Source organism: Betta splendens, chromosome 16 (genome assembly GCF_900634795.4).
Source record: "Betta splendens chromosome 16, fBetSpl5.4, whole genome shotgun sequence".
NCBI lineage: Eukaryota > Metazoa > Chordata > Actinopteri > Anabantiformes > Osphronemidae > Betta > Betta splendens.
The window spans coordinates 20374904-20397638 of record NC_040896.2 but is presented as its reverse complement, the minus strand read 5'-3'; the positions used below and the strand labels follow the sequence as shown (position 1 = coordinate 20397638).

At 43.7% G+C, this 22735-nt stretch overlaps 2 protein-coding genes across 2 annotated transcripts in view; one reads left to right on the top strand and one right to left on the bottom strand.

Annotated features, from left to right (window-relative positions):
• zfpm2a (zinc finger protein, FOG family member 2a) overlaps positions 1–3457 on the bottom strand; it is a 126779-nt gene extending 123322 nt beyond the window's left edge. Inside the window, exons 1-2 of the mRNA XM_041067944.2 lie at positions 3316–3457; positions 3074–3246 (exon numbers count right to left, since the gene is read on the bottom strand). The gene's annotated coding sequence lies outside the window, so the exon portion shown is untranslated. The remainder of the gene's footprint in view (positions 1–3073; positions 3247–3315) is intronic.
• The window catches only part of dpys (dihydropyrimidinase), a 29199-nt gene continuing 9881 nt past the window's right edge, over positions 3418–22735 (top strand). The window contains exon 1 of the mRNA XM_055502996.1: positions 3418–3480. The gene's annotated coding sequence lies outside the window, so the exon portion shown is untranslated. The remainder of the gene's footprint in view (positions 3481–22735) is intronic.

Sequence of the window (22735 nt, the reverse complement as noted above, 5' to 3'; positions counted from 1 at the left end):
CAAAAACCATGAAGGTATCATGGTGCACAACTGGCTTTTTCACATATTTCCATGTATATCAGAGGCAAACATTAAAACTTACAAATAACAATTTACAAAATAACTGGCACCAACAAATGTTAATTACATGTACTGTACTTTGATAATTACTTCCCTGTGCTGAAGTCCTTCCTCACATCTGACACAAGTGCTTTTAGTTTATCCTTACACAGTTCTTTCTAAGGATAAATATTTCATCAATCCTCATATGTCCTTTATACAGGTTAGAGAGTTTCTGAGGTTTGAGGGAAAGATGCCACTGACTGCATATTTTACCAAGAGAAAGACATGTAACATTATAGGGTTGCAAATAAATCATGGGAGACCATTTCTCACCCATCTGTCTAGTTTATAATTAAATATGTATGTTTATTTTGCCCAACATACTTTAAAGAAAATAATGACACTCTTGTTTTGTACAGTTCAAAAGGGAAATTTTGTGATGGATGGGAAGGGTGCAGAAAATATAATTCTACTTGGTGTTGCTGAATGATTATAACGAGACATTAAATGCAGTTTAGTTATAATAATAGAAAAGAGAAAAGTTGTATTTAAAAGACTTTCTTTAAAGTCTTAAAACAATAGCCACATGTTAATATAAACATTTAAATATAGGCGTTACTTGATGTAATCATTGCCTCTGCTGATACAGGCTTTCTGGAGATTTCTAATGCCTTATTCATGCTTTTTACAAAGGCACAAAACTATGCAATGAAGCTGGAGTGAAAGTGAAACAAGACTTTCACTGTTTTCTTTATTCCCCAAATCTATAGCGAAACATCTTTTATCTTGTACAGTAGTTTCCTGAATGCTACTGTAAATTGGTCCACAGCACCTGCGCTGTGCTACTGTACAGCATCATAGTGCCAGTGGCGGGAAGCTTTTTCTATAAATGTGACGTCATCTTTCTAATGACCTATTATGATCTAAGCTGTATTATGACCAACAAAAGCAAAAATAAACTGCTCCATCTGTATTTACATGTAAATACATGTTTGCACTGAAGAAAAGCGATTTACCTTATTGCTTACGTTGAAAAAGGCTTCAGGAATAAAGGTGTGGCCAGTAGAACCGGGATATATGAACAGCAAAATTAGACAAAATAGTAAAAATAAACAGATTATAAAATGTTGTAGGTGCATGTAAATGAACATTTCTATTTACATCTATCAAAAGTACTTTTTGTTTTGATAAAACTAATCAATGTGTACCTACTGTAGGGTGGAGTATATTGTTGCAATAGAATATGGCAATTCCATTTCTTCATGCATTTCAAGAAGAGGAATAGAGAGACAATAAACAGTGTGCATGCAGCCAAGCAGCCATGGTGCAACAGCTCTACGCTTCCTCACTCTTACTGAATCACAGTCAAAGCAGAATATTAGAGCAACACATTTGGCTTGTTTGTCTTCCTGCCTCGATACTCATGGATGCACTCAGTGATACTTTTAAATGTCCCTCTAATAGAGCATTCGGGCCTTTATAAATGGGCCATTCAGGAGCAATCCTCATCAATCGATGCAAGTGTATGACTTATGTGTATAGCAGATATGAGCATGATGAGGCCTTGATTTCTTTGCAGTAAATAGGCAGCCGCATTCAGTCATGCGCCTTAAATGCCAAGCAGACAGGCAAGGCTTGTTCTAATAGGACGATTCCATATCAGATGATTCAATGCACACTCTTCTTCATCAATCAAAATAACATCAGACATCCCTTTCATACTTTGCAACCTATATGCAAATAATCTGCTGTGAATAGTAATATCATATGAAGCAGGCCGCACATTTGCTGTGGGATTATAAAACGAAAAAATGCATTGCAGATATGCCATTTCAAATTAAACGCACAGCCTTTCACTGCTATCTTTCTTTAGATAGTCTAATTAATTTACTTCAACTAAAAATAAATATTTAGTTCCTTCCTAGCACAGCACACATGCCAGAACTGGTTTTGTGCATCAAGTCTTCATTATACTGTAGTGTTAAGGGGGTATGTGGGAACAGCTAATCTTAAAATCCCTGCCACACAATAAACAGAGTGACAGAAAGGAAGGATGTATGAGATAAGTCGCCAGTAATGAAACTAGATGCCAAAAGAAGAGGACAGTATGTAATGAAGAGAGAGCAGAGGGGAATGTTTAAAATAAGTTCAAGAACAAAGATAAAGCCCAAGGATGATCTTATCAGCAGTATTGAAGAAAGCATTTCAGTAACAGAATGGTCACAATCACTTAATCAGACTCCACCCAGCACTGTCCCTGTCTTCCATCATATCCGATTTCCCCTGCTCCCAACAGTCACTTTTCCCTGTGTGTTTGTGTGTGGGCAAGTATAGGGGTTACAGAAAGCGCTGATGGCTTTCGCAGCGGAGGGTGGCCCTGGCATAACCGAACCACACTGCATCACTTGATTAGGTACAGCTAGTAAGACCTCCTGAAAGAACAATCAACAAAAAACAATCTCAAACTAAGTAGACTTAGCAGGGTCGTAGGGTGGCGAATAAACTATGAATGTTTGTCTGTGGACAACAGTTAATGGCTTTAAAAAGGGAACTTAAACCAAAGCCAGGCCAAACCCAAGCCTGAATCACTCCCGTAGTCCTAGAGTCCTGCTATACTTTGTTCTTGAGCGCAATCGCACGGTGGGGGGCGGGCACGCACGCACGCACGCACGCGCACAAACACGGCGAGTCCAGAGAAATGCAAAGAAGGCCATTGCTTTTACTTTTATTAGCACCTGGACAAAAGAGGAAGCAGCAACTCACACCACCACAGCACCACTATTAAACATCTAAAATTGTTTAGTGGAGCTAATCCGACGAATCCACACAAAGGTAAGACACACTACTGTATGTCAACAGCTTAAAATGAGAAACCAACCAAAAAAACTACAAGCACAAGTCGTTATCTGACACATGACAAGGCGGAAGACGGCACCTGATCAAAACGATCACTTATTGTTTATTCCTAGTGGAGCCACGTGTTATAACCGATACAGATAAGATACAGTAAGGACTGTTTTTGTGTACTCACTCTGTGATCAGCTGAGACATTAGCGACGCTGCTCGGATCCAAGTCGCTGGTTCCGCTCTTCTCTGTTGACGGCAACGTTCCATCCCGTCCACTCATACAGTACTACTCTTTAAGTGCGACTTCATTAACTGCCACTGTAGCTTCGGGCCATGGAGAGCGCACACGGCTTCCTGCTACAGGTCAAGAGCACTAACGTTAGCATTGGCTAGCAAATGGCTATAAATGCTTATCACTACATCTACCTCTTCTGTGTTGTTCCCCTCCTTGTTTCAGCTCTGATTATTGAATATTTTGCTTTAGACTGGTTCTGTGCCTAACAATTGAATGCAAAATTGCGTCTCCTCTTAAGGCTGAACACAGAAAACAACAGGACGTCGAGGCCAAATATCACACACTTCAGGGAGCGCGTGAGTATTTCCCAGCATGCAGCCTAATGGTCTAACGTCTAAGGAGTTAGCTAACAAAGTGCGACATGCTAAATTAAACCAATCTTTACATAAACATTTTATAAAGACAAAACTAACCAAATAGGACAGAACAACCATGTAACTAAAGTAATATACAATATTAGTTATATTTCAAATTGGTTATTATGGCTCTATATTATTTTTCGAAGTTGTTTTCTACTAAAAAGCTCCCAAATAATTCATATATTTGAATTTGAAGAAACCTAACTAAATATATTTCGTTTTAAGAATTAGTTTCTATAGTTATTTATCTAAGGGCTACATTTGTAATAAGTCACTACATTTTCCTCAGTTTCTCCAAATTTATTTGATAGCTTTTAGTAATAATTATATGCATGCAATAATAGTAGACTTTTTCCTCCTATGAACTATTTTTTTTTTGTTGTAGCATCTGTACAGTATCTTCACTTATTAAACTCATTTATCAGCACTTTTACATTTCATTATGTTTCTTTCTGCTAATGTACTTTTATGTGAGAAAAGAGTCTAAATCTTCACATACAAACGAAGCCTGAGGTCAGTTTGACCCAGCTGTCACAGATATATATGATTGAATGTTCTCATATTTTACATGACCAAAGCGAGCTAGGTAAAATATATGGTGCTGGCCTTATCAAAGTGTCATACATGCAGTAACTAAAGCAGATAAAACAGCTACATAGCGGATTCTGTGTCCGGGGCTCCTGCTAACCTTCCCTTCAATTCACTGTGATCCACCGCTGTACTGTGCAGCGTTGTCTCCCCAACAAGCTTATTTGTAAAAGCTGCTGAAGCTCTGCTTAAATCCTCTAGATCCTCGTCCCTGCTGGGGCTGAACCACTGGCCAAACCGAGATCCTCAGACAAAGACTGGCCCAAAACTCTTCTTCACTTGGACGCTGCTGCCGCTGCTGCGCTTTGCAAACACCACAACACCATTTCTGCGCTCATTTGCGAGGCCTTTAGCTGTTCATGAGTTGGCGATTAGCAGCTCTTTGGCTGGATGGCTGCTAACCAGTTGTAAAAGTCGGCCCGGACAGCGGCCCCCCTCTGAGAGCGACTGCTAACTTGGCCTCTAATGCGTCGACCCCACATGCACCAGGCAGGGCCCGACCGTGGCTCCAGTACCCAGCTCAAGTAATGCTTCTCAACAAGCTTTCTGAAAGATAATGACACCACAGGCTGCACAAATGTTGAAAACCCATGTAAATACCGTGCCAGAATGCAAGATAAGGCGACATCTGCGGTCAGCCATCGTTGATACCTGCAATGTTTAATGAAATCAGAATCGAAATCACTTTCAGATGTCGACCACAAACTGTTTTTACAGCTTTTTAAACTATTTCCTTTTGTAGAAACGTTTCTTGTACGAAGTTCACCTTTACTTTGATCCTCCAGCACTGATCAGTGTTTGCTAAATTGCTCTAGAATAGTCATGTAACCGCACCTTTAAGGCTGTGTAGTCTGCAAAAACATCTTTTTTTTTAAGTTGTGTTTCATTTCTTTAAATCCAGTTTTAATTCCAGCATTTTTACACTCGACAGCCTTCTGGCACTAAACTCTCATGAATAATCAAACTACACACCTGTGGTCTGGTACATAAGACATGAATGTGAACAATCATGTAGCGCAGTACAACACAGTTTGTAGTACAGTGATGTTAAAACGTGTGATAACATAAATGTAGAAGCAAAAACAGACAGAGTCACACTATGACTATTAATAGAAAAGAATTTCAACAACTGCAAGTGTATTTGTATCAGTAGCAAAGTTGGCTCGGTTGTCTAGCTTAAACTACATGATAAAAATAATATTAAAAGAACAAACAGTAGAAAGAACAAACAGTGCACAGTTGAAATTGAGTACATGATAATACAATAATGTGGGATACATCTGCCAAAAGTAACTAGCAACTCCAAAAGTATAAATTATATTACCTTCAAAGTTGTAATGGATTCAAATAACGTCACATAAAATATTATTTTTTAGTAACTATAACTTAACAAGCTATACAATTAAAGAGTCAGTGTACCGTATTTATTGTGTCTGTAACTTCTGCACACACACACACAACTGTTTTACATCCTTACATATAATTATCAAAAATTGATCATAGCAGAGAAGAACCGTGGAAGTTCACAGACTGGACAAGCAGCTAAGCAGTGTGGGTCTGAGTGGAGCAGACACAGAAGTCAGTAGATCATGCTGTTTACAGCTAGTTAACGGTCCTGGAACGGAGCTGTCAAGCTCGGTGGAGGGATTGGAGGCCATGGCCGGCCAGCCTGTCTGCCTGAGGCTGGACCAAACGCGAGCACGGCAGAAATACTGTTTGCAATCATGACACTGCTAACTAAGAAAGCATTTCGCTCACTGGGGATGTTTCAAACACCACATATTTGATTGTTCATCAGACATGTTAATGATGTGCTAATACTGTAGCAGCAGAGTTTGACACGTGCTGTTGTTAATGAAGGAAAATTGAGAAATATGTTTTTCCAAATGTACAGTCTCATTTGTTCAGAACCATGTACTGGTGCAGATTTCCCATCTCTTGCCTTCCCATAGTGCTATTAACAATCCAAATGTACTAATTTTTGTACTGCTTGGGAAAAAAGAGGCTGCTGTGTGCACGAGTGCCGCATGACAGATCTTCAGAGCTGGGCCTAGTGGAATGTCTCCACTCTTCTGTTTAAACAAAGCCTGAGATAAGATTTAAGGAGAATCCTTAAGGTGATCCAGCTGCCCTCCTCCGAGCTGAAGCAGGCACAGAGCCATGATGAAGACCCACCTCCAGAAGGCAGGGCTGCAGATGAACACGCTCCCCCTCGCACTTCCTTACAGCTTATTTCCCCTCCAAAGGAAGCGACGGCCAAAATAAGACTATGAGAGGAGGAAAAGCGACTTACTGTGGCTTTCCCGTTTGTTTGAGAGCAGCCATCACTGTTGTCCACTGTTAATCACGGATCCCTGTCAGTTCTCTGGCATGTGAATTACTTGGCGTCCGAATCATTTACATGTCACATCCATTCCTTACAGCACATTTTAATGATTACACTATGTTTGAATTTTCACAATTATTCCATGTCCCCCTCGCGTCACCCCCCAACCCCCAAGGGAACGCAAATGCTTTTTATTTTTTGCCTTTTAATTGCATACAAACATACACTGCTCAATTGCATAAAACGAGCAGAGCCGGCACATAAAGGCTTTTTGTCATATGCATAATGCTGGTACATCAAACGAACGGTTAACATTTTGTCAAATCAAGCTGCAGTTAATGCGAAATATATTTGCGAGAACAACATATTTTAATAAAAAACATGTATTAAATTATCATTCATTCTAATGCTGCGTGTTGCTCAGGATAATCCAGGGAGACGAGGAGAGAGAGAGCGAAAGAGACAGAGAGAGTGAGAGAGAGAGGAAATAATTAGCAGAGAGAAGCGATTGCACTAATGAGAGGAGAATTTGACTAGGATACTTTACTTGACCCCCAGTGTTCCTTGGCTGTCCAAGAAAAAAAGGCTGATTTATAATTATACTCTGCAATGCACCATGAAATTGTTATTGTGGAATACCTTTTTGAAAATGTTATCAAACAATTACTTTAATTTTTCCCCCTGGAAACTGTTGCACATGTCTACTAAAATGAGATGGTGGTGCAGAGTCTCCTGCCTGTCATCCACTGCTGTTCATGCAGATGAGCTTGCCTCTTCTGTTTTTTTTTCCTTCTTCTTCCTTTCCCCCAGAGTCTCTGTTCTGAGGGATGCTGTGGCAAATAAAATAATACTCTGATAAAACTGAAATATTTTATGACAGAATGATAATCATTGCAAGCATACGTGCCACTGATATGGGGCTGCTGCAGTTGGGGGGAGGAGAGGAAATAATCCTTTTTGTGGGCTTTAAAAAATGAATCTCAGTTGAATCACATCAGAGAGGAAAAAAACTCAAAGACAGTTCCAAGATGAGCCAACTCCAGGAGAAAATGACCTCCTCGTTTTGGTGATAAAGTTCTAGCCAAAATATGATATCAGCCTGCGACGTGACTCATTAGAAATGTGTGTATGGCGTGGAGGCAGTTCTCCCTATCTGCCAGTGCCTGGCTTGCCGACTGATAAGAGGCAAATGCAAATGTCCTGATAAGAACTGAATGCAAATATTTATGATATGATATTCCCTGGGAATTATGTGTGGATAAAACAAAGTGTATTATTTCCCTGTAATTCTTTCAGGTTTGCCAAAATGTCCCTTTTTTGCTTTTGGAATTTGCATTTCTTCAAAATTGATTGGGCCTGCGTATTATGTTAAGCTATTTGTTTGCTGAGGATGGTAATTAGTTACTGTAATTACAGCGATGACAGTTGCTAAATTGTTTTTAAAGCATTACTGTGTGTCTGTGCCAGAAGATTGCAGTACTTATTTCAGGATTTAAGCATTTGCTGGAAACACTCCCACTCTAAGGCCAAAGTGGGAATTTTTTGAACTACAAAGCAGCCATTTTCTAAGCAAAGACATTTTTGAAAATGTCTGTTAATTTGCACTAATTGCTGGTTTGACTGTGTTGTGCAGCTCCTTCTCCGATCGGGGACTTGTTACTGATAGGATGTCTTGGGGGATCAAAATGGGCTTGAAATAGTTTAAATGCATGTGTTTGTTAGCTTTGTACGCTCATTTGACTCAGACTTTTAATGTTCTCCGTCACCCAAGAAACGAAATTGTTGTTGAAGGCACATTTGTAATTATGGTTCCCAGTGTAGCCTATACAGGCTTTCAAGTTTAGTAAACATTAATTAGCGTGGACACAGACAGTTGGGTGTTTTAGAGGGCGTTTCATGTACGGTATAAACAGCAAATGTCTGAATCACATGGATCAGGTCTGTCAGAGCTGCTTGTGCATATTTCCAGTGCAGAAATGTACAAAACACATAGCCAACATACTGTACAGCATGGTGATACGTGACAGCTCACGATCTGTTTAGGGTAACCCACAACCTGCTTTAGGATTAAAGCTTTATAAATAGCCATCAGTTGCAATGACAGTGGAACAATTAAGCAGTTGGTCTTCAAAATGATGGAAAAACCATATGACCGTTCATAATATTAAAGCTGACATCGATGCAACAAACACTGACACAGGCGTTGAGCTAATTACTGTGTTTACATGAGGAAGTAGGTCCCACTATTTTGCAACACACTGTAACTGGTCCCATTTCTGCAGGACCCCATGGGCAACAAGCCTAGTTTACTTTTTAAGCATTATGCTATAAGTGCATAATTGGATTTATTATTAACATAATCGGACAGCGTGCATGTTGACTTGAATATTCCCCTGTGAGATTCATTGCTTCTCTAAATCTTACTGGAGAAGATGGTGAACGCACATCCGGGTCCCCTGAGCTGCTCTTTGAGTCTTTAACTTCGGCCCGACTACTGGAAGAGGTTGTATCCTCACAAGGACTTAAAGCGAGGAAGAAGAAAAAGAGATTTTCTAATCAAAAGGAGAATATTTGTTTAAAAAAATCAGCTGCTTTGTAATTTGCAGCCTTGGATGTTTGAAAGCAAAGCCATAACTTTATTGCTTTATTGCACAGGTACACACACACACACACACACACACACACACACACACACACACACACACACACACACACACACACACACACACACACAAAGCATTCAGCCATGAACAAGGGGATTCAGTAACAGCACAAGGAGTCTGTTTCTTGCCGCCTGGAGCAAAATGGAAACTCTACCTCAAAGATCCAGATTTAAGAGGGGCACACAGAATAAAGCTAGATAGAAACATACAACACAAGCAGCATCATAAGTGGACATAGCTCTATCAGTCAGTCAAATGGCTCACTATTGGAGCAGAAATATGGCCTTGCTGTGGGTGAAATGGCCATATTGTGTTTCTGTTGGGTAAATATCCAGCAGCACACCCACCCAGCCTGAATGCAGACACACACACACACACACACACACACACACACACACACACACACACACACACACACACACACACACACATGCATCCACATTAGATGAACTGCTAGTTACTTCTTAATTAACACCTACGGTTGCCATAATAATAGAATCACTTTCCCCCTTTCAGAAATCCCTTTGAAATTACGCAGGATTAAGGAAAGTTGGTTGCTAAATTGGTGTGTGCATCTGTAATTTAATTGCATCTGAGGCCATTAATTAATAAGGTGCCTGCGTTAATAGTTGATGTATAATTGCTATTAATTAACAGCCAGTCTCGATAAAGTGTCACCAAAATCAAACAAAAACAATTAGCTTTTTGAGGTAAGTGTCTTTTAAAAGGCTCATTATTAGTACTTGAGGTAATATAGAGTAGTTAGAATGATAAAGAAGCCAGTGTAGATTTTAATTTGGATGGCGCAAAAGGGAGGGGAAAAAAACCACAGTTGACATCCATAAGGGAATTACCAGGCGGTAATTATGGGATAAGCTCATTGTAACATGATAAATAATGCTGTGAATCTGTCCCCTCCAGTTAGGTTGTCTTCTCTTTTTATTAGGGTGGACTTTAATTCCCCCGTCTTGTGTCGTTCCAGCGCGTTTGGTTGCGTTTAACTTCTGGCTAAATGCAGTCATTTCACAGAGGCTGCTCTGGCTTTTAAGGCAGGTGTGAATGCCTTTAACTTTGGCGTTGGAAGACATGTGTTTCCTCTAAATCACGATGAAAGCGCTCGTGTGAGGCCTCTGTATGTGGCAGCGTCACATGCAGTAAACATAACAAGCAATAACTTAGACAACAGCTATGAGTTTCATGTTCCAACCATATTTGGGGAGAAAACGCCCCAAAACATTATGTTGGCTTTGTTCTAAATCAATAGGTTGTGGTTTTAGTTGAGATTTACTGCTGGCACAAAAGGAATTGTGAGCCAGGCTGAGAATCATATATATACAGTATATGTGGCGCATGGAACTTTATTTGCAGTGTCACATTACAATGAATACAAATGTAGAGTGACCTCAATTTTCTGTAGCAGGAAACTGCTGGTTTAGGTGTTAAAGTGTTTGTTTGGTCTCAGTTTTGCTCCTATCACAGAGTCAACAATCACGCTGTTTAGTATTGAGTCGGTGGTAATATTATTCAGGGTCCGTGTCCACAGGCTGCTATTAAAACAGACCATTTCGCCTCTGTAGCATGGTCTGGCGGTAGAAATCCATCGCCTGCGTTCACACAGTAGTGTGAGCCTGCGCTGGCCTTTATTTAATGAGGCATCAGCCACAGAAATGAACCTGCAGTGTAACAAACACTTAGCCTAAGAAGTCATTTTCACCTCAGTTCACTGTGCAGAGAAGCGCCAATCTACTCGCTAAACAATTACAGCATATTAACTACTTGTCAGTCAGACCTTTTGGAGACGATACATCTCCATTTATTTCCTCCCCGCGCTCGCTCGCCCGCCTCCCCTGCTCTCCTCTCCCCAGACGGGCAGGGGATGTGCGGCGGGTCCACAGGGAGCTGTGGAATATTTCACTCCGCCAGCGAGGCACCCAGTGGGAATAGGGGTTGAAGCTGTGTGAGTATGTATCTCATTAGTTCAGTTATGTAATTTGGAGCGCTGATAATCCTCCAGCACTGCCAAGTTGCGCACCTCCGAAACAAGAGTGTGGATTGTCAACATGTAGCCGAGTACAGACTAAGCTGCTAATTGCTGGGTGTGGTAATGTGACTGGTAATGGGAGCTATAGTCCTCTATGGTATTAAGGGTAAACACGTGGTGCAGCTGGTCAATCACTGTAAATGTGTTGAAGTCACAGGTAATGGGATCTGAGGGTTATAGCAGAGGATGTCCCACATGTGTGGCACAGTTTGCCTGCACTGCTTTATGTGAGGGATTTCTTTTTTTCCCATACTTAAAACTAGACTAATGAATATTTTGGGAGCCCATTAACCAGTGACTTTACCGTGTGAATGGTGTTGCTAACAGCGCTTTTAGTGCTTTTCAGTTGAATCGTCTTGGTTTTACTGCAAGCTGACATCTCTGGATGAGCAGACGCATCAGTCTTTGCTGTAGGCTGAACAGCTGGCAGACACATGAAGTGAATGGCCTATTAACATCTGGATATTTTAGTAGATTCAGGATGTGGATGAGACCAAAAACTGAGCGAAAAGTGAATTTTGAAGTTGCAAACGCTAACCTTCCTTGTCTTTTTTAAACTTTTTTTGTTTTGACCTTATGTGTTTCATTTCTCAGTTTTAAACGTACTGTGGTATCTTACTTTTAAAGCAATTGGTAAATCTCCTTCCAGGTTCCTGGTGCTTAATGTTGTTTCCATCTGCATTTGTGTAACGTCTGTTACTAGCACAAAGGACTTGGTTCAGAAGTAAAGGGGATTAATTGTGATATAATAGATGATTATTTATTAGAGAACCCTTACAATCCTTGCTTCAACCCATGGGCCTCTTCTTGGCATTACAGCAGCACCTCTACCCCACCTGGAGAGGGGAAAGGGGAAGGTGTCAGTATCATGTAGTGTGACGCGCCATGTCCAATAACAACGGAGAACATAACATCATTTAACCTTTACAACACGTGTATTGATCCATCTGGCTGTTATCACGCTGCAATCACAGCTCAGGGCTCAGCTCAGCTCAGCTTCAGGGACTGTTTGAATCCACTCGGCAATATTAGCCAGAGACAAAGAGATCCAGGCCTTCTGTTTTTGTTTTTTTTGACTCCGTCCTTTCCCTAGATCATTCTGGCTGGTGAATGCTGGGAAGATGTGTCACTGGCTGTTTCCTTACACTGGCTAAAATTACAATGGAAGGTATGAGATAGGATCTTTGCACAGTGGAGAATGATTAGGAAAAAAAACGCCCACACAATCCCTTTGATGATATTTCAGCGGTGCAGTGAGAGTCTCCATGCTCATTCTAACATGTAAAGCGTCGGCTTTTTATATCATGAGATATGATTCACACAGACTAATAACTTAATCAAGTGTTTTTGTGTTTATTAAAACATCCCCATAATAGATGCAGCTTCAAAGTGCATATTAATGGACATGCTTGTTGAAATTTATGCTCTTTGAATCAAAAACGGCCTTTTTCTATTTGAAACATTGGATGCTTTGAAGAAGTACGACATCATAAGATAAGCTACTGCTGAGAGAAGTTGACTCCCTCCCTCTGGAGACATGCACCCAGATGGATTCACATACACCCAGATGGCCCGAGTTGTCGGTCTGTTCCATCTAAATCTGCTGTTCAACGCTTCACCTTATTGGATACATCTTTCAGTGCAAAGTCTGTGGTTTGCAACATGAATGGACGCTTTGTTCCTGAAAGAGAAACGATACAACAAATAAAAAAAAATCTCCTGTAATAAAGCTGAGTATAAATTATGACAACAAAAATAATATTATGAGAAGTGACGCTGCCTAAGCCCCTCCTGCTTAAAGGGAAGTGTCCTATCATAGGTTAGTAACCGTAGCTAAGCACCACACGCCTGTCAAGCTGAGAATTTGTACACAACACACTGTATGAGCACAGGCTTCGATAACTTGACCTTAAGACTGACCTTAACCCCTTGTGGATTATATAGGGTGCTGTCCCTTCACTAATCCTCTTTATAAAGCCATGAGAAGGCAAACGTATAAAACATGTGTAACCAGGTAACCAGACAAACCAAACCTATATATATATATATATATATATATATATATATATACACACACACATGGAATACAGAAGCATTGCTTTCATATTTTCTTACATATGCTGCTAAATAGCACAATACATGCAATAGTGATATTACTGTAGATGTTTTGTTATAAATTATAACACAGAAACTAAGAACCACCAACGTTCAACTAAGAATGTCTGAGAATTCTTTTGGGTCATACAGGCTTTAATTAAACATATTATAAAGCTCCAGAATTTTTGTCTGATTGTGTCTGAAAGATGCTTTGAGAGATAAGAACATTTGTACCAGAAACAGGGTGTGGGGATCATGATACAGTAGCTCTGGAGCGATTATTAATGTACACAATGAATAATTTATGCAAAGGTAACTGGTTACAGCTAAAACAGAAATATGTCCAAGCAGCGTTTTGTGGACTATAGTGAAACCTCTTCCAATTAATAAGAGACAAACGCGCATTAAACAAGCACAATGACAGAGCCTGAGCCACAGTTATCAAATTTGCCGTGAACGCTGATAATAGACATGTATGCTAAGGAAAATGCTGCTTTAATAGAGTTTTTAACTGTAGATCTAGAATGGAAAATTGGACGTACATTCTAATTGAATACCTGGTTGAAAATGCGCCCGGCACACCGTTATAAATCATCTGGAATCAGTTTTCCCGAACTCCTCTCTCCCTCTCGCCCACTTTACAAACACGGAGCAAGGCTTTTTCAGCCTCTGATAAGTGTTAATAAATTACCTGAATTTGAAAATTAATGGCCAGCCGCCTGCTTCTGGGAGATATCATTGTGTTTCATGAATATTTTGATTTTGTGATTAGATCAAAATGCTGTGAATTCCTAAACAGCCCCCATGCCCAGGCTCCACTGATCATAAACTCTTCCCTTCTTTAAAAAATCCATTCCATGCAAATGTGCTGATATGGAATAATTAGAATGAGTTTTTGCCTGTATTTTCCCCCGCTGTAACATTTGCATGACTTTAGATCTCGCCCGACTGATCTGCGCCAAGCTGAGGGAAAATGTATGTTTTGTGCAGCTCCCCCCCAAAAAATTTACCTTGCCAGGCGGCGATAATGGCTTATATTGTGATGTTAAAGAGGCTTGTATTTACAAAAAGAAACAAAGGCAGGCGGCTGCCAGTCCTGGACGACATTGATTAGGCTCCTCCTGTCATTGCCCCATTCACGCCGTGTATCAGTGGCATTCCAGCTCTGCGTCTTTTGTGCATGATAGGGATCAAATAGATTTCTAAACACCGTCTGGAGATTTACAAGTGCAGGAATGTGAGGAGGAGGAGGCTGCAAAAGTTTGACTAGTGTTTTCACTCTAGAAGTCCCGTTTCTATACGCATATGATTACTGCTCAGAAGCGGGTAAACAACCGCCTCCCATCAGGCTGAGAAGCGCGCAAACAGAAGGTGTTGGATTCAATTATTTATCTCACATCTCAGCAAAAGTTGAAAAAGGACCTCCACGGTTGTATTATAGTCCTGCGGCAACCAAACCATAATGTGCAGCTTCCGCGTCCTTTTTGTTTTTTTACTGTGGCACTGGAACTTTCACGCTCCCCGGCTGGCACAAGGAGATCTGTGTAGTGCAAGGAAATAAAATACTCCATGTGAAGTCGCATGACTTCAGATCCTAGTTAGCCAAAGTGTGTTTTCAAGCAGAGGGATGCTGGTGGCTGCGTGTGTGTGTGTGTGTGTGTGTGTGTGTGTGTGTGTGTGTGTGTGTGTGTGTGTGTGTGTGTGTGTGTGTGTGTGTGTGTGCCCGGCAGCTGCACGGGGCCCCAGGGACAGGCCTGTGTAGATTGGGTCTCCTCAACCCACAGCTCATTAGCGGAGAGTGAAAGGAATCCACACAGATGGCTGTCAACGTTCAAAAAAGTCGGCTGCGTGAGACATGTCAATTGAGGTTTAAGTTCCTTCTGCTCATTTATGTGACACTGCAGTATTCAAGCGATATTTGTTTATTCTACCCGAAAAAGTACAAAAACACAGAAGCCTGGTGACATCTGAAAATGTGTTTTCTAATGAGCGCTCAGACTACTGAACAGGAGCCTGCACTTGTCATTCATCACCACAAATTACTCGCTCTAACTTGACATGTTTTCAGCACTACAGATGACGGGCTTGTCTGTTCTGCAAACACAGAGGACGCTCGGCGTTTAAACTGGAAATGTGGCACCTAACAGTCCGGCGAGACGCAGCGGAAAATCAATTAGATTGTTTACCTGTCAAAGTTGGAACGGAGGCCGCGCCGCTGCAGCGGTCCGCTCATCATTTTCACTCCGCCGCCGTCACCCGCTCTCCTCCCGCTATTCAATTAATGCAGCCGAACCCCCGGTGGTGATATAGTGTCTCTGACCGCGTTCACTTCCATAATATGCTATACAGACACCTCATAGAAGCCTCACCGCTGCAGAATGGTTTGAAGTGGCAGGATAAAAGCCCGGGAAAACGTGCGCTCTCCTCCTCCTGTACGACCAATAACCCCCAAACGCGCGGGCCTTTAAGAGGAAACCCTGCACCCGCAATTCACAAATCACTTGTGATTCAAATTAACCCCGCGCGTGATTGTCATCCGGTAATTCCGACATGCGACGCGCTGCAAATAAATAGGGTTGAACACATGTTGGGACAGATTGGCGCTCTAATGCACGCGCTGCAGCGGCGCGAGCGGCGTTGTGGGGTTGTGTTGGGAGGAAACACGCAGGAGCTGCAGGAAACTATTCAAATCGCTTCAATAAAATGTGTCTGTCTGACGGGTAGAGCTGCGACGACTCCGCGAATTGAGCAGCTGTTCCCTGACACCAAACTGGTGTCAGGTATACGCCAACAAAACCAACTTGTAGAACAAACGGCGTGTGGATTACGGAAGATTTAAAGGAAGAAGAAAAGTTGGTGAGGAAGAAGTTTACTTCATTCACTGGAGTGTGGATTAAAAGTTGCTGTGGACCAGAGATGCTACTTTTCAGTAATTGTACATAACAGCAATCTGAACACCACTTGAGCTGACCTACTTATGGGGCTCAGAAACTTTTTATCCTGCAGCCAAGTCTAAAAATAACCCCGTGGCCAGTTTTAGATTCATCTCAATGGTGACCCTGGCAGTTTTGCAGAGTGCCAGTGACAGACTCCTGTTAAGCAGCAGCAGCAGTCAGCGAGTCAGCAACAGCTTAAGACGCCGTCCGCCGCATCGCCGGACTCGCCCGACGCCGCTCAGGGAAATCTCTGGGAAATTAGAGCACAATTAAGACGTGGGAACTGCACCCAACATGCATTTTTCGGCGTTAAATCCATTGAGGGCCGACGTTAGAGCGGTCGAGCTCAACAGAAATCACAGGGACGCAGCCGAGGCGTGAGTGTGAAATCTTCGCAGTCCTTGTTTGGCTGCAGATGCTTGTTGAGCTTTGTGCGAGAGATCAATGCGGAGGAGCTCCCCCTTTAATCATTTACAGTGAATGGCAGCAAGACGATTCCGCGAACAAATTGGTTTCATGTCCAGGAGAAAAATCACATGGACTTTTTTTTTGTGTGTGTATTCGCCTTTCTTTTTTTTTCTGCGTGTGTCATTGTGCAGACGCTCTGTCTTGCTATAACGCGCCGCTCCTGTAAGATGATTTGGAATTAGAGGCTTTTCACACAGAACATATTATGTAGCTTGGTGGGGACTCCATTAGCCTGAATCAAAGCGGACAGCAGCCCGCGCAGAGCCACACAATACCGCGGCAGCTTGTGTTTCGGCACATAAATAACAAATCCGCTGCTTACTGTCGCAGCCAATGCAAAGTAACTCATTAAAAGATGAAGAGGGGACGTGGTTTGTGCCGAACGCTAACAGCACCGTGCAGTCCTGCACCCCGGCCGCTAATAATCTACAGCAGGTGCTGCGGCTGCGGCGGCGATTCGGGTGCAGCACCAGGTAGCGCTGGCCCCGATCTGACTCCGGCCGGTGGGAAGCCGTCGCTGGCCTTGTTTCATATTGATCCGCGGGCCTTCTCCCGCCTCCGCTCTTCCAGCGTTTCCTCCCCGCTCCCGGAGCATCTTGGGAGCGTTGAGCTCAGACAGCGGGATTAGTCAAGGATCCATCTTGAGACGCAGATAATGTTTTTGAACGCAGACTCCCCTTGCTCTCCGCCGGCTTCTGCTTCACTGATTAGAACTCCAAACTCCACCAGAAAGGGCTATTTTGTTCTTAAGCTGCCCCCCCCCCTACCCTCCCCTCCCTCCCCCCTTTGTTGAGCTGTTTTTGTCAGCCATCCCTCTAATTCAGCGCAATAACGAAGTCACAAGTAGGTCAAGACAATGCGGCAGCCGGCGGTGTCTCGGCCGCACGGAGGACTGACAGCGACATGGAGGAGCCACAGGGCTGCTTAAATATGCCCTCTGGTCCTCCGCTCCCGCTCTGCTAAATGGCTGGAAGTGGGTGGCGCTGCTACAAGTCCTCTACCTCCACAATGCAGACCAATTTCAGGGTTTGTTTGAGCGGCAGAGCCTGATTTTTTTTTTCTTAGCCATAACACTTAGAGTGGCATAAGTTCAGCGCACTGTTCCCTCATGGCGTTTCAGTGACACACGCCTTAACAGTTGCGCGCTTGTAGCGGATGCGAGGGAGTGTGTGCGTGCTCAGTGCCTCACCTGTCCGTCATCGTGAGTGACAGGGGAAGTGTGCTGGGGGGGAGTGTGTGTGTGTGTGTGTGTGTGGGGTGGGCAGGAGCACAGCAGCTGGCTTCACACCTGCACACGCATGCACGCACCGCACGCACGCACGCACACACACACACACACACACACACACACACACACACACACAGGGGACCACTGCATTCCTTCCCTCCTTTGTTAACATGCTGTGACACTTTGCAAATAATTTATTTGTTTTGCTATTTTCTCCTGGTGGTTTGTCGTATCCAAAACTGCACAAATGTATTTGTAAATGCTACAGTATATATATAAAAAACCCCACACCTACAGCATCGCTAAAGTGGCACACATACATTTAAAGAGCCAGGTTTGGCCCGCGCTGACGCTCCGGTTTAACAATTATTTAAATGGGGCGAGTTGACATTTAAATATTAATAGTTTCCACTTATGCACATGAAACAATTACATGTTTTGTGTGATTGTCAAGAGGGGTGAAAAAGAGCTTCATTTCCTACACACACACACACACACACACACACACACACACACACACACACACACACACACACACACACACACACACACACACACACTCTGCTGAGGCAGGGCCCAAGCAAATTTAATTTAGAGACATTCTCTCCTTCCCTCCACATCCTGGGCTTTTAAGACACTGAAGTGACTGTTCTTCGCCCGTGTAAAAGAACCCCATTATCAAAGCATTAAGATATGATTAAACTGACATTTTCTTAAGAAAACGAAAAGAGTTGGGAATAAAGGGAAGGAGAGAACTACATACTCCAGATCTTATCGGGAGGGAGGTGGGAGGTGGGGGGAGGGGGGGTTACATACTGATCTTTGAAGGAGCTTATTACAGAGCAAGCTAAGAAGACAAGCACAGTGGTGCACTGATCAGAGGTATGCAGCCAAACGCACCTGCTAGATCTCACTATCATCCACGGTGTCAGTCAGTGCGGAGGCCCCACGCTGGCGGGCGCGCTGCTCAGAGGCACGCGCTCCAGCGAGGCTGAAAAATGTTCTGATCTGAGATCTGACAGACGGCAAACAGGAGCGACCCGGGTCAAAGCGAGGGACGCCGCGTTCAGGAGCCAGCTTAACACATCAAACCTCTATCCGGGCTCCGCTGGGCCCGTCTGGTTAAGAGACGGGTCTGATGCTGAGACGTCACTGGGAGTCAAACAGCCAGCGCTCCTACAACGTCCTCCAGTGCATTGTTATTGAGATGTCGCACTCATGGGACGTTTCTGGTGCTGTGACACACAGGCTGCAGCGCACGCACACTGAGTTGCTGATGCGATGCATGTGTCCCCCTCTGTTTTCTTACTGTCTGTGAATGAAGAGTCATGACGCACAGATCTGCAGCGGAACACGACTCACTCTCTCACTTAAACTCTTGTTTCTGATCGATTGTTCACTTTTTTTAAACCAGCTCTCCAAACTCCTCCCGTCTTCACCACCATAAAACCAAGGAAGAACAGACAACCAAACTCATAGAACCTGCATAATGTGTGAGCTATTGCAGGGTTAGTGTCACAGAACAGGGCCGTCCTGTATCGTTGCAGTGGGTTCCTTCTGCTGTGGAAGTGGCGCCCGCTCCGTTTGTCCTCTGCTGTCCCCACAGACAGGGCTGAGCCTGCAGTGGACGCAGCGGCTCGGAGGCGCGAGCACCAGTGGAGGGCTTTTTCTTGCGAGGCTCCCGTCTAATGCCCAGCATGTGATGTGGAATCTGTGTATTTTTTTGAAAGGCATCATATAATCAGGAGGAGTCAAACGCTTTCTGGCAGTAATTGCCTTTTGGCCGCAGACAGAACACAACACTCTGCCGTCTCTCCCCGAGGAGAGATCTAACAAATAAAGCCCAGTAGCAGCTCCTCAACGTGCGCTTGTTTTCCCGCATTTAAACATTAACTCAGCTCAAATGTAAACTAATACATGATCTAGGAAGCGTCCTCGTCCTAACTTGGCTTTGGAGTCCAGTGCAGCTTTAAGTGAAGCTCACCATCTGACGTGAGTTTGAATCTGTATTTACAGTACATCTATCTGCTCATTGTAAAGTGAGATATGACGGAGGCATTTTGATTTAGGGCCCGATCGAATGCAACCGCGTGCGCTGCATGATGCTCCACCCGCCTTCAATTGCCCCGTCTTCCCTGGGTCATTTAATCGTCGCACAACACTTACAGTAGTCAACTTTTGCTTCTGTCGCACACTCTCCACCTCCTCCCGACCCCAGCGGACGCTCCCACCGGGGGTCCACTTTGAGTCCGACCGCCATCTAACCGCGGTGAAGAGCGGGAGGAGGAGCTAAAGGCGACGTCCCATCAAAAAGGAATCAGTGCGCGACATAAAATGAAAGGAGCCCCCCCCCCTCGCCCGGACGGAGGGAGGGGAGATAAAATATGCACCAGCGTGTTGCGTGGCGCCGTGTGAGGCATTGTTACTGATTTCCACAGTTCCCCTCCACACACTCCTGCTGAGTTAATAAATCTGACCTCTGCTTAATTAAAATAACAGACCGTGCTCCGCTGAGGCAAAAAAAGAGAAGCAGTTTGAGAATAATTCCAACTAATCGCTAATTAAGATTTGGCAAAAACAACAAGAAACCTGTTAAGGATGATGTGCTGTATCTATTTTTAGGACGGTGCAGCTGTGTTTGGACCCGGCTCTGATAGGGCCGCGCCGCCAAACCATCAGAAACGTGGTCAAACTAATGCGCATGTTGTTTTAGCCCAATTAGCAGAAGTGAAGTGCAGACGGAAATCTCCCGCAACCACCAAGCCAACAAGGAAATAATCACATTTACAAGAGCCTATTTGGGATCTGAGTGCAGCGCTCTCTGTCTGAGGGAAGAGTCAGCACTGCTCCATTAATTGCTAATTTTGTAGTGTTGCTCTTTTGACCGAGGAAGGTGAGCGAGGCCAGGAACACAGTCACAACATAATGATTGTGCTGTAATAACTGCGTCTTCTGGAGCCCGGCGCGTTGGCCCCCGCTGCTGTGAAGCCTGTAATTCTACAGCAAGGAGCGTTAAGAGGATATCATTATCGTGTGTTTTCCGAGTAAGCTGCAGATTTGGTTAAATATAGTAGCGTTTTTTTTTTTTTTTTTTGTCTCCCCTCCTTTTCAGTTGTGCATTAAAGCTGGGTCAAGCCGACCCCTCCCATGGCGATCCTTTTCAAACGGAGCTGCCAAAGCGCCTCCTCTGCCACGAACGTCGCCAGTATCGATGCCATGTTCCAAAACTGATTGAAAAGAGACTTACATGTTTCAAAGCATGCTGGGAGCTGGGGGCCAGGCGGGAGCCCAAAGTATTACAGCCGAGATACTCACCAGTATGCTATAAAAAGGCAACATATGGCCACGAGTCCGGCAGCGCAGCAGTGTGTGTGTGTGTGTGTGTGTGTGTGTGTGTGTGTGTGTGTGCGCGCGGCGATGAGGACGTTTCTGACGACACTTCTGCTACATCTGCTTAGTTCCAACGCGTTATTATGAAACGTTGGACACGTTCTTGAATAATCTTAAGGTCGACTGCAATGACATGTGTAAAAGTACACGATTCATTTTTTTGTCTTCTTCATATTTTACTCATGAGATAATTTAATAGCCATCATCATCTCCTTTAGCCCCCCCTCACTAAGACTCACAGGTCACAACCCTGACAGCATGTGTGATCACATCCAATGAAACACGGTTTGAAGGAGACGGCGACGCCTGTAGGAGTAAAAGACGCGACACTGTTGAGTTAATGAATGCAATTGAATGCATTTCCTTCCGTGTCATTGTCACAGATCCCTTTCAACGGGGGATCTGTGAAAAGACACTTTTAATTATTGTAACTGCTTCGATTTGCGGATGTATGGAGTTTATCAGTAGATGACGATGAAGAAAGAAACATCAGCTAAAGCCCCAAAGAGCCTCGTTGTTATCGCGATGTACAGTTCGCCTCTAAATCTGAGAGCATAATAGAGATTCTGTGGGAAAAAGAAAAGTGGAGCTGCGCGCCACGTTTGCATATTTATTCAGCTGTCATATCTATCTGAGCAGATCATCAGAGGAGATAAACTAAAGAGATGAGGGAATAATGGCTCTTGCTGAGAAGCTGCCGAATGATACGAGCACATTCCTTGAAAAACACCAGGAGCTGTGTAAACAAAAAAATGTGCTCTACAAAGCCACGCAACTCCAAAACGAACCGCAGTTAATGATGGGGAGGATAATGATGATGAAGATGCTGTGAATAAAAATTCGAATGATGGAAAGTTGTTGGGTTTTTTTTCATTTTCAACTTTTCCACGTTATTGAACGAGGTCCTTCACTGGGGGGATCTTGCACCTGTTTTTTTGGCAGAATCCTCCTCATTATTTCCCGAGTTATTGCGCGGCGACACGACGCAAAACAAGCGCGCGCGCCCGCCCGCGTGCGCACGCGCGGACGGCGCCGCTGGAGTCGATCCCACGCGCGAACGGCTGGATGACGCTCCAAACAGAAGGGGGCCAACCTTTTGCGCGAGACGCTCCCGAAACGAACACAGAGCCTGACATTTAGCGGGGAGAAGCCTCGAAGGTCACGCTGCCGATCCCTCTTGTGAAAAACACAAATGAAACATTTCCTGGTGAGTAAAGGAGACGCGCGGAGGAAAATGTCCTGTGTTGATTCACACTAGATACACGCAAATATCACTTTTTGGACAGGATGCTCCGGTCGTTGCACTTGTTGGAGACGCTGACCTTTTATTTCACTCCTGCAACGCCTCATAGACGTCCAAGGCAGGAGAAGACATCACGGGGACCCTCGTGTCACCTGCTCCTCAATGCACACGCACACCCTCTCAGCGAGGACAGTATAGGACAATTAATTGAA